Raw genomic sequence first — 13,540 nt, 5'->3', positions numbered from 1 at the left:
CTGACAGGAACTACCTCTAAACTTTGAGGTTTACTTGCAGAATTTGTAATTCATCGCTGACTTAAATCAATGGTAGCACACTGAGACTCGGTGAAGAGGAGTTACATTGTGATCAACAACTACGTTTTCAGACTGCAACTCTCATTCACGAAGACGAATGACTGAATTTTAACCTCCTGTGATAAGGAATGTAGTTTTTATACGACCATCCTTGGGTCCTGGAGGACTTCAAGATGGAGAGTGGTTTGCTCAGCATAGTCATGCCATATTATACTTCTGCCATGACTGTTTCATAGTACAAAATAAAATGTTTAAAAATAAAAAAAAATAAAAGTTTACTTCTCAAAGTAAATTTCAGGCATAGCTAGGAATTTCTGCCAGAATGCCTGCTGGGAAGAGACCAGGGTCCAACAGACCCATCACAGGACACAGCTGAGCCCATCAGACAAGCTGGGGGCATCTCTGCGAAAATGCATTTTTGAAAGGGCAGAAAATGCCACACAGGCAGTGGAGGAGGGAACCAAAGAGTAAGAAACAGTAGTGGGAACATCAAGGCCAGAAGAGAAGGAGAAGGAGGAGGTGCTCCATGGCAGAGCAGACACTTCTGAAGAACTGCAGCTCTTGGAGAGCCCAAGCCAGAGCAGAGGAAAAACGTGAGGAGGAAGCAGCAGCAGCAAGGAATCGCAATTCCCTGGTGGGAACCACCCTCCCGCATCACTGGGTTGGGGAGCAGAACGGGCTGGAGGGAAGGAGTGAGGCTGAGCCTGGGAAAGGGGGCAGGAAAAGCGTTGTCTTAATGTTTGTCTTGTTGTTTCCCCCTATCCAAATCAGTAATTAAATATCTATTTTAATTTCCAATAGATTAATTTTCCCAAAGTCTAGTCTGTTTTGCCTGGGATGGCAACTGGCAAGGGATCTCCTGGTATTTATTTTGCCCCATAAGATTCCCCAACCCTTCTCGTCCTGTTGTCTTGCCCCTCAGCTGGCTGAACGAGCAGCTGGGTGGGAGTCCAGCTGCCGGCCAAGGCTAACCCACCATAGACACAACCAGCTTTGCAGAGGCGCTTAGAGCAGGAGCATTTTACCTGCCATCCCAGAATAACCAGCTACTTCACCTCAGCAGAAGAAAAGCAATCCAAAGGGGCTTGCTAGCATTTCCACAACACGGGCACCAGAAACACCGTGTCAGGAAGGCTGCTCTGCAGATCAATAACGACGGCTGGCCGTGCTGTAACGACAGGAGCCGGCGCTTTCCGGAGCAATAGCCTCACAGCTTGATGCGCTTGTCTAAATATCACCAGGCTTCAATGTCTCTGGTTTGTTTTGTTTCCTTGCTTTTTCAGTCTTATAAAAAAATCCTGACGGAGATACGGGAACAATCTGCTGATGTCAGATGTCTCCATAATAGGATGGCAGCAATTTTCTGGAGTTCCCGCTCCCAGATGTACAGAATGTTCTGCTTTCTGCCTCAGCAAGAGCCAGACTGTTACCCTCGCAGAGCCCAAAGAGCAGGACAGTTCACAGATCAAACCCCCTCTGGATGGCACTCTGGCTTGGAGACATCTTGTGCTGACCAGAGGGTGCTTCTGTAACAGCGTGACTCAGCTGTCCCAGCTATGGAGTAGAAGCAGTCCCAAGCAGCTGTGATCTGCTTTGCCTCCAATAAGCAGATATTCTAATACTGAAATTAAAAAATTACTTGTTAAGAAGGCATTTCAGCAGAATTTCTTAGACTATCTTGCCAAAGAGAAGCCTCAACAGCAGTTGAGATTCTTCCCCTTCAGGTGTGTCTCTAACGAACTTCTTTACCTTCCCAAAGGTTTAAACAATAAAATCAGGAAAAAATCTATAATGTGATCAAGACTCAGCTTAAAGCACTTGGTAATATCCAGCAGGACTGTATACAAGATAACCCAAATCCCATAGTTTCAATTGCAAGGGAAGACTTTCTGTCATGTTGAAAATATTTTCATTTGTCTCATTACTTTGTGAACTGCAGAATTAAAAAAAAATCAAATCCAACATCTAGAGCCTACAAAGACACTGCAATTCAGTTGAAGCTGTAAGCAAACTCTATAAGATCCAAGACAGTTCTCCCTGACCCCGTTATTTATCATCTTCTGTTCAAGCCAAATGCCTAACCCAGCTGATGCGTTCATTCAGGTCCGACGCAATGGATTGCTGCTATCTGGTTAGTTCTGCGGATGTTCCTGCACCAGGCTTAGGCTAAATTAATGCCTAGAAACACAACTCCAAACCAAAGCTGGTAAATTTGGAGAAGCTTAGCTCTCCACAGAGGCACGAAGCATATCTGAGCAGCCAGTGGTCTATGTCCTCCAAGGCCTTGCTGTTTGGAAGCGAGATGTGGGGGGGGATAAGTTCTCATTTTAAAGCTGATTCAGCTAAATCACTTCCAACCTATCCCCGTTGCAACTTCGACAACATAATCCCAGAAGATAGATCCCTGGGCTTTCAAGTTTTGAAAACACCTATGAAAACCTCTACAAGAGGCCAAATTTCATGTAGAAATGTCAGTGAACGATGCTAACACGACTGTTATCAGCTGTCTACCCAGCAGGAGGAGTTCTCAGGCTTCCATAACTTCCTGATAAGGAGAAACCTCTGATAAACCTGTGATTTCTCCATTTCACATCTACCTCAGCACTAGGAGAGAAATAGGATCCCCCCACACAGCAATGCAGGAAGAGTCACGTTTCAGGGCCAAACATCACCACTCGCATCCCGTCAGCAGTTCTGCCTCAAGAATGGATTATTAGCAAAGACAAATCACCGGAACCTTGTGCAGCTACTCATGAGAGAAGCTCCTAAAAACTGAAACAAGTAATGCGGAATGTCATGTCAAAGGTACATCAGATTTCGAGAAGAAGAGGTTTTTGGACTATGGGCAGAATGATCACCTCTTCCATGGAATAAAGTGAGTTTGTAGGTTACTAAGAGTCATCAAAAAATGAAGTGCGTTCAGTGCATTTTAAATGGCCAATTTCCCATTTGTAGCAAGGAGGTACTGACACTGACATGAAAAGTTAAAAGTAAGATATCGAAACAAGGACTCAGAGAAAGAAAATTTTTCCTGCAGAACAGCATGGAAAATGGTTCAAAGAAAGACAACTGGAAGAGACACAAAATAAGTGGGAAATCCAGGCAGCCTTCTGCTACTTTTTTTTTACATATTTCAATAGCATTCAAAACTAAAAATTAAAAGGTGTATATTTAATGGCTGATGGGTTACTAACAAGCCTTGGACATTCTGCAAGGAAACCTACCAGAGTTAAAGTATTGTCTTTCTTCCTTGAGGTCAACCACAGATATGGCTGTAGTATTCCATTCACAGTAAAACTATGTCTCAGTATTTCCACTAGATCCTAAGAATAGGAAAATAAAAAATTAAATTTAAAAAACACACTCAAAACAGCAACGAAAAGAGTCAAACTCTGCATTGCAGGTGTATGTTAACAGCTTTCACATATTGGTCATTTATATTTTACTCTAGTTCAGTGTATTTAAGTAATTTAGAACTTCCCGTATCTGGATTTTTTTCCATCCATCATTAATGACTCCTCTTTCTGCATGGTGCTAAGCAATTACTTGATTAGTTTTAGAAGTCTCTATTAGTGCATGATCATAGAGTCAGAGAATGGTTTGGGTTGGAAGGGACCTTGAAGATCATCTGGTTCCAACCCCCCTGCCATGAGCAGGGACATCTTCCACCAGCCCAGGCTGCTCAGAGCTCCATCCAACCTGGTCTTGAACACTGCCAGTTGCCAGAACAACAGTTCTTGAGTCTCTATCTTCATTAATGACTGCTTTATTTACCTTTTAATGCTAGTGTCAAAAATATTTGTATTAATAGGGAATTTTCAGGTGCACAACTATCACCTGTCTCCTTAAGCAATGTAGTTCCCACTGAAGGGATGCGTTCATCTTCCTTCTCAGCATTCAAGGTCGACAACGTCATTTGTTCTAGCTCTCCGAAAGGTCCTTCTTTACAAGAAAAGCTGAGTACTTTGCATCTATTTATTTAGTGTTAATTTTAACAGCTCCGTGAGTAGCTTCATTGGCATCTTATGGATAGAAACTGAGGTGTGGGGAAAGTACTTAAATAAAACAGAAAATATTTGAGTCATGCAGATTCAGTGGTAGAAGAGGAAAAGGGGAACCTCAACAAGTCCACGTCTTAAGGCTCGTATTTAACCCTTGATTCACGCTTTCAGCATCGCCCCCAGCATCAATCTTCAGCTAGTGCTTCTCATAGTGGTCTTTACGGTAAATACCAGTGAGGAGATGGGAAATAAAATCAGTATCCAGGCATTGGTGTCCCTACTTGTCTATCCATCGCTGGTAGGAAGCTTAGTAAATTATCTGACCTTTTGCCAGGTTATCCATCTTAACACGCCACAGCAGAAATGCACTCAAGAACCCAATCAGATCTGAAGCACTGCTGCTGAGAGCTCACTGACCTCAGCAGCAGGCCCAGGAGAGAACATCCCAAACAAAACCCATTCTCAAGGACGTTTTGTCCTTTTCTACCTCTTGACATTCTTGAAAGAGTGCTGGGAAAGATGTGCTCCTTCTTCACTGCTCTTTGTCAGATGACTTGACGGCAGACAGAAGGCTCTGAGGGGTTCTCCAGGCAGCTGGACCTGACACACCGCCCCGTCAGGCTGCTGCTGGTGCACGGGGAGGAAAGGTCTCATTTCTTGTGTCAGCGTCACGTTCCCAGTGATCACCTCTCGCCTTCCACAGCTCTCACCTGCGAACTTGTGAATTAACCCAGGACTAAACAGAAAATGGGAAAACGAAGGTGCAGAAGCGGGGAAAAGGATGGACATCACAGTGGAAGCAGGAAGACACACTGATTGCTAATACAAGGGGAAGAACCAGGTATCAGATCTGCTGATGGAAGTTACGAGATGGCAATCAACAGCTCTAAGCAAGGAGAGGGGTGGGGAAGCCCGAGGTGATGTTTCTCACAGGAAGGAACACATGAGAAAGCAGAAGGGCAGCAGCTAACCTGCCGCAGTCCATCAGGGACTGGTAACCGATGACGAAAACTTCTGGTTACCAGTACTTACCTAACGTTAGCTAGTCGTGTCTGGAAGCTGTCACCATACGCTGGCTGCTCACCGGCCTGTGTGGAATGACTCCAGTGCTCCCCATCCTCTCCCCTCAAGAGAGGCGAGAGCTTTGCAGGAGCCACCTGAACCCCAGGTTGGTGGTCTCAGGGCAGGTGGGCTGGGTCTCTGCCACACAGAGCAGGACCCTCTGGCATCAGAGGGGCTGCCAAGACAGCGTCACCCAGTCCTTTGGAAAGCAGCAGCTGCTGCTTTTTGACTAGGATTGCTAAATATCCACGAGTTTCAGCTGGACACCTAGACCTCCTAGTCCACATTTTAAAAGAGCCCTTTTCTATGGCAGGTATTATTAGCAAATAATAATAACAATTTTGGATATTACTAAGAAATGCTTATGTATAATGGATTTTGTTTCCTAATTATTACAAAGTAAAATCAAATATTTGATATCACTAAGTTGAAGTAGTTGGGAACTCTTAAATATTTACTGCCTTATTCTGGTCCTGCACTGAGATTTAGTAAGCTCAGTCAGCAAGGCTTGTGCCCACCCCAAGTCTGAGCAATCTTGGTTTTGTAGAAATTAATATACTTTGGCCTGCCAATGAGAAAATAATTCATTTTATCTCCCTGCAGGCACATATCACTGAAATTCGCCCAATTGACAGTAACAATTAAAAATATTTACCTTAAAAATAGGGATGACAGCTTTTACTCTGAAGCCTGTACGTAAAGGCTTTGCCTAATTCCCGCATTCATCAGCTATTTCCATGCGGTGGATTCTTTTGAGCTAAAAAGACACTGAAAGCACCATGGAGGTCTGGTGTTAGGTAACAGCACAGCTCGTTGTGCCATCCCTACAATGGAGGGGAGAGCAACCATCTAAAAGAAAATGATAAATAGATTCTATTACACCTTAAATAACCCTAATAACTTCAGTAACGGCTGGCAAGACGTAATACCGAAGGCAGTTCCCAGGGAAAAAAATATATACCACGCTGAAGGGAATGTGGGTACTGCCAGCATCCCTGGCTTGAACCTGAAAAGGGTGTCTCAGAGGCTGCAGAAATCCGTGGCGTTTTCCAGAACCCCGGGCTGCTCAAAGCACCTTCGCCTCCTTTCCCAGAGTTTTTCTCTTGGCCGCATCCCTCTTTCATCACCTTTCCCCGCGCTGTTAAGAGCGAGTCCGAAACTTTTCCTGGGACAGAACGCCGGAAAATAACGAGGGGTGGTTTTCCCCTGGATATTTTGCTTCCAGCCTGAGCCCTACTCCTTGCCCCTGGCACGTCTAGCAGAAAGCTACAGCCTTTTCTAAAACCACAAATGAGTGGAAGAAGCGGGAGCCCCGCGTCGCGGCGTGGGGGTCCCGGCAGGGGATGGAGAGCGGGATCAGCTCCAGCTGATGAGAAGGACCCCCCTCTTGGCAGTACCGAGCAGGAGATCTTTCATCAGCTCAGAGCTGTAAAACTGGGCCTGACCAATATGGCTGATAAAGTGGAATTTTATCTCCAGATCTTTGCTTCTGTGACATGACTGATGCTCGATTTACCTTTTTATTTCAGGAAAGGAAGAGGAGAGGAAAGGAGGGAGGAAGGGAAAACTTTAAACCAAGTAAAGGCGTTGCTCTTCGAGAAGTACACGAGACTGTTTTCACCAGAATGACTATTATCATCATGGTCCTAAAGAGAAAAGAATGTACAGCACACAGAAAATAAACGAGGTGAGAAAGCGAGTGGCCAGGCACTATTTATTTTTTCACAGTGTAACCAATGAATTTCACAGCAGAGACAGTAAAAACAAAGCGTTACAGCAGCTTTACAAGGTTCAGGGTTGGAACTCTCGTGATTCTTATCAGTTTAGGAGACATCAAAGCACAAACATCTAATCTCTTCGTTTTTGCACAGAACACACGGTATTCAATGGTGGTTTTTTCATTTGTTGTGGTTTTTTAAGACTATGGCTTTCGGAGTTTGCATGGAGAAGATCACAGGCTACACCTCAGCAGCATCTGTGCGAACCATGCGCCAGGGTGCGAGCAGATTTCCGCTCCCTGCACGGGGACTACTGCAACGTTGACACGAAAATTCAGTAGACATTAATGTTCACAGTACGGCCATGAGCTAGGAAACCTGCCCTTCGAACTACTCGCAGCGCTCTCCTGGCAAGAGGCTTCTGAGATTTTGGGGTTTTTCTAGAAGTCCTTATAACCCGGCCCTCTGCCATAATCTTACCTCAGAAATCCTGTTCTCAGAGCCTTGAGCAGCCAAGCCCCTTCTCATAGTGAGGGCCACAAGCACCTCCTTGCTGAGCTTGTTAGTATTCTTCCTGTCATCGCTCTCCAAGTCTCATCAGTCCTCAAATAAAATCAGCTTTTAGCAGCTGATGTACTATTCTGCATGAGGTATACTGTTGTAAAAAAAAACTGTTAGGGTGAAATCCCTCCTTTTGCTTTCATCTCTCCCCAGACCGCAAGAAAATTAAAATAAAACAAAACAAAATAAAACAAAACAAAATAAAACAAAACAAAATAAAACAAAACAAAATAAAACAAAAAAACAAAACAAAAAAACCAAAACAAAACAAAATAAAACAAAACAACATAAAATAACATAAAACAACATAAAACAACATAAAACAACATAAAACAACATAAAATAAAATAAAATAAAATAAAATAAAATAAAATAAAATAAAATAAAATAAAATAAAATAAAATAAAATCCAACAGGCAAGAGGGAACAAAGGGTTAGAAAACTCTAGCCTTGAACCACATTTGAACTTTCTGCAATATTCTATAGCAATCTGAACTCTACATGTATTTAAAACACGATCAGCAATGTCTGGTTACTCACTGTTGGAGGCTTTAAACTGAAAGCTTAAGGGATGATTGTTAGCCAGGGCTAAGCAGTCAGGATCTGAGAAGCAGGTCCTTTTCATGAGTCTTAAACTGCACATTGGGAAATGAGTCACCCCAAACTACGGGTATACTAAACAGTGTAAAACTCTGAGTCAAACTTTTACCACGGTAGCAAGCGAGTTCTCAAAACAAAGTTCAGAATCCATCCGCTCCACAAATGCAATCACAGCAACTCCTCAGCACTAGAGAAATTTGCTCCTACCCATATCTACAAATTAACTTTTCACCAAAGAGGGAATTTTCCTGTTTACCTTCAGGGATATCGATGCCCATCTTCAACCACAACATTTCTGTTCTCCATTCTTTAGTAAGAAGGAGTTAAACCAAAACCCAATCCACGAGACCCATCAAATGGAGCCATAATTATTTCAAGCTTCTGAACCACTTCTACATTCTAACTGTGCAAATCTAAATGGGTATTTTTAGGACCGTTTTGGTCACACTTAGAACATAAATTGGGGGGGGGGTAAACTTGTTAAAATGGCAATCAGAACTTCATGTACACATAAAAATTTTCATATCTTGCTTTCCAGTCTACATATGGATATATATATGTATATCTTTGCTGTTGCCAATATAATTTCTGCCACATCCACAAAGTCTCAGCTGTATGGGCTTTAGCCAAGAGCATCATTAGTTTATCCTCTCTGGTCTTCTGGTTCAGCCATGCTCATTGATAATGTTGTCAAATATTAAAATGATGATATCAATGTTTCACTCGAACCCATCAGACAGACTTTATCAAAATGGAGAAGCAAATAACAATCAATTTAATGCCTGCAAATGCTTTAGTTTTGGCCCATAAACGATTATGGTATCTTAAGAGAGGCTGAGGAAGTCATGGCTTAATCACATTAAAAGCCTGTGAGGGTACCTTGCTGTTTCTAGGTAATTTAATATAAGAATGGATGAGTGCATACCAAGGCTGCTGGAAAAGTACCAAATAACTGAGTAGAACTGTAAATATCAGCACACTTATAATAATAAAATTAGCCAACTGAGGAGGCTTCTAGAAGGAAAATTGATGTGGAAGAATAAATTTGCATCAATATTGTGTATTTTATATATAATCTCTAGAAGCAGCACTGAGAGTCACACAATTTATCTTAATGTTCCATATTTATTTTGATAAGTTATCCACCAGGGCTTTAATAAATAATTTTAAAAGGAACATTGATGCACAATATTGCAACATTGTCCACTGGTGCCAAAACACTATCAAATTAAGTGGGTGGTATGAATGTTCACTGAAGTAGTTAAAAATATTAATTTTTTAAAAAAAACAGAGTGGAAAAAAAAGGGTGCACTAGTAAGGGACAAACTGAATCACCGAAACACTGTGTGAACGATAGATGCTGAGACAGGGACTTGCATTAACAGTGTAATTGAATAACAGAACCTCAATATAATAAATACTGAGAAACACCATAAATCAACAAGTGTTATTTTTGGAGGATATTTCTGTAAATTTAGTTTTTAGACCACACATTGTGATTATTTATAAAATCTCAGTGAAGGGGAATACAAATTATAGCAGTATTCTTTATTCATATGGAAACAGCAACTAAGAACCGATAATGGATTTTTCAAGATAGGGGTCACCGTGGGATTGCCAGATTCTGGTCCCCCAGTTTCATTTAAGGAATTATTTATATTCTATAGCAACTGAGACTGTAAGTAAAGGTGTCATAACGCAATCCTCCGTGTTCATACAGAGTCCTTGCGTTCACAGCGGACAAGAGCGGGAAATACCAAAGATGCTGTGAAGAAGCGCAAACCATGAAGGTTTTTTCCAGTGACTAAAGCATGAACACAGATCGTATCTTTACCCTGGGCCTGTGGATACACAAACGTCCACGTTCACCCACCTTGGAAATCTGCGCCCTAGTGCAAGAGCCTTCGTTGCTCCTGCTCGGTGGCAGAAGGACAAAAATGACTTTACCTCTTTAAAATGACCATGACTTGCTTTCCGCAGACTTCACAACCCAAAGGATTCCTATTTACCATCTTCCTAAGGAGGAAAAACAATTCAAGGGGAAACAGACCTCTGCGGTGAAATAATGACTCACCCTCACTTCCCACCCACAGCAGCTGGCTTGGGGTTTGAGTTGGCAAAAGCAATATCTCCTCCGCGGGGCTGCTACTGGCCATCACAGAATCACAGAATAGTAGGGGTTGGAAGGGACCTCTGAGGGTCATCTAGTCCAACCCTCCTGCCGAAGCAAGGTCACCTACAGCAGGCTGCACAGGACCTTGTCCAGGCGGGTCTTGAATATCTCCAGAGAAGGAGACTCCAAAACCTCCCTGGGCAGCCTGTTCCAGGGCTCCGTCACCCTCAGAGGGAAGAAGTTCTTCCTCATGTTCAGACGGAACTTCCTGTGCCTCAGTTTGTGCCCATTGCCCCTTGTCCTGTCACTGGGCACCACTGAAAAGAGCTTGGCCCCATCCTCCTGACACCCACCCTTCAGATATTTATAAGCATTTATAAGCATCTGTTAACAGACTCCAACCTTTCCAAGGCTCAATGACAAAGCACTCTTCATGCCACCCTGCAGAGCCAGTCCACCTCCTCGGCTGAACCGGCTGGAAATCACCCTTCCCATGGCGGGTGGCAAGGCAGGGTCCGGACTGGGAAACGTCAAGGGGAAACCTGTTATTCAGAACACAGCAAGGCTCAAACCATGATGATAAAGATCGTTCTGTGAAGCTAGAAACACACCAAGGAATTGCTTCCAACCTGAAAAACGCCTGAGTCTCAGGCAGGCATGCAGAGGTGTGTGGAAGAGCAGCTACTACAAAGAGTTATGGAAGAGAAGCCTAACCACTGCAAGCAGACTCCTGCCTCTCTTGATCCTGTCAGCTACTGGGACTGGGGCCCTGTTGTCAGTGGTGAAATTGTCCTCATTTACATGTGCCATACACCCACTCTTCTGGAACTCTTGACTAAGAAAAGGAACTGAGAGGAAGAACAAGGTGGAACGGTTCGCAGGTTTTCTGTCTTACGTCCCCTGCACCTCTCCTCACACAGCTCAAGTAATGTTGATCTACCATAACCAAAATTTACAGGCAAAGCAGGATTGGTCACTATGAAGGGGAATGAGATTGTCCAGTAATTTTAGAGATTTTTTTTCCTTAAAATGCTATGAAGCTCGTAAGATCTTCTTAAAAATTGGTGGGCAAGAAGAGCCACCCACGACAAAAAGGGCTGGTTCCTTCAGCCTCTACAACTTCAGCTAACCCATCTCCACGGGCTGTCTGAGGTTTCCTCTAACGCATTAGTAACGCTCTGGCTTTCTCAGTGAGATTTACTGGTAAATGACATCAAAAGTTTGGTATTCACTGCCTTTTCACTAGCATCATAACAGATCCAAAAGCCAACTGGGACCCCCCACACTGAGCCTAGTCACAAGGCTTGGACCCCTTGCCCGGGAGGGCAATCATACGTCTGTCCCTGTACCCCCCAGGGAACACCTCGGTGCCTCGCAACAGCACGCTCACCTCAGTGAAACCGGTCCCAGGCAAAGACAGGCCCCCGGCGATGGGATGCTTCTCCATCACTCGGGAAGCCACGGTTCACACCCATCTTCGCGTGCGTTCTTCGAAAGCGTCCTGTGATTCTACGATCTTCGAAGGGAAGCACGTGCCCGGTTTCAAATCACAGCCTGGCAGGCAGAAACCACCCTTCCTTTTAACTAGAGCCTGTTCGCAGCCTCCCTGGAGCACACCAGCTACCCTGGTTCACGCCTGACGAGATGACAACCCACCCTTCCCACTCCGTGAAGGAGAGCAGGACTCAAGGACTGAACACACCTTGGGTCAGGTCTCCATTCCCAAATGTTGTAGCCCACAAGGGCACTAACAGTGGTGTAGATACCCGGGTACTAGCTCTTTTCCAGTGTCTATTGTACTAATTAATCCTGAACAATTTTTAAAATAGCCTTATCATTGATAATAAAAGGAGAAAAAAATGAACCTGTTTCTGATTTCACCTGATTTCTGATATTCTGTCTGACATTTCACCAGACTGATCACTCAAGATAACTGTCTGTTGTTCATTCCATCTGTAACTGATGCACAGGAGATGCAGAGTTTTGTTGTTGTTCTTTTTTAATGAAAAAAAAAAGAGATTTAATTATGTTGCAGGGAAATGAAGAGCATTATCACAGATGTCAGTGAGAAGCCTATTAACTAAATATCAGTCACTCAGATCCGTGACACTGGATTCTGGAACTGCTTCCCACCAGGACCTTTTCTCCCCATTTTTCCCCTCTCCCACACCGGTTTTCGGCGCAGATTCTCGGCGGAACGGAACGCGCCCGTTGGAAGAAGCCAGCCCTCTTCCTCCAGCTGCAAGCTCCCGTCACCCATCTTGGACCAGAACAAACGGCCCCAGTCTTGCACTTTGTGTCAGATGATCCCACCCACCTGGCTGAAACATCAGCTTGCAAAAGAGTAAAATCAATATAACCTTTCAGGTTTTGATTCATATGGCAACACGGCTCTGCAACTGCTGCTGCTGGAACAAGTGAAGCAGAAGCAAGAGGCGACTGAGGCAGCAAGGACAGGTCTACTCCTCTCCTTGACTTGAACCGCTTGGGTAGCGCTCACGGGATGAGCCAAGGCAGGGGCCTTTTCTAAAGCTCAGAGAATATTCTGCCTCTCCCCACGCATCAGTCTGCCCCAGAGAGCATTCATCAGGGCACGTGGACGTTCACTGAGCTTTTTCAGAAAAGGAAGCACAGAAATTCTTTCTAATTCCCGGCCTTCTATTCTTTAGCTGAAGAATTCGACGCTAGTTTCTAGCCTCTGTATCTATTATAACGACTACAAAATACAGTATTATTTCACAAACATAAAAGATCACTTATAACTGAAAAGACAATGAATTAAAAAAATATATATGAACAACTATTTAAAGGAATTTAAGTTACGTATAGTTGCACTAATTCTCAGGAATTTGGAAACAGTAAACTGAAAAGATGACTGATGAACAAAACGTATCTTACTTTCAGCAGACAGATATTTAAATCCAGATTCCTCCCGTTGGGCTTTCAATTCAAAGGTCAAGGATGTTCATAAATTAGAAAGCACAGTTCATACACCAATTTTAAACAAATCTTTTACTACCATAGCAAGTAAGCAACAGGAAATTCTAAAAACCACGTTGGAGGTCACTCTCCTTACACAATCCTACGTCTCTGAATGTCAGAAAACTGGGTAAGGTTAAAGCCTTTGAAGCACATCAACATGTAAATATAAAATACGTTACCCGGCACTCATGCTTTGGTTGCACTGCCACCACATAAAACAGACCGGTTCAGACACGGAAGACATGCACTGAAGATCAGTGAGGTACAATCATAGACAAAACCCTACCAAAAAATTAACACACAGAGTTGTACTCACTACTAAAACCGACAAGTGGCGAAGACTGTACAGAAATACCAAGGAAAAGTCTCTTTTTTTGAAAAATACATCTCAGGACTTGCCTAAGATCGGTGCAGTATAAAACAGCTTCCCCAGACTTTCACCT

This window comes from Opisthocomus hoazin, chromosome 5, assembly GCF_030867145.1.
Source record: "Opisthocomus hoazin isolate bOpiHoa1 chromosome 5, bOpiHoa1.hap1, whole genome shotgun sequence".
NCBI lineage: Eukaryota > Metazoa > Chordata > Aves > Opisthocomiformes > Opisthocomidae > Opisthocomus > Opisthocomus hoazin.
The sequence above is the reverse complement of the archived record's forward strand: the minus strand, read 5'-3'. Positions refer to the sequence as shown.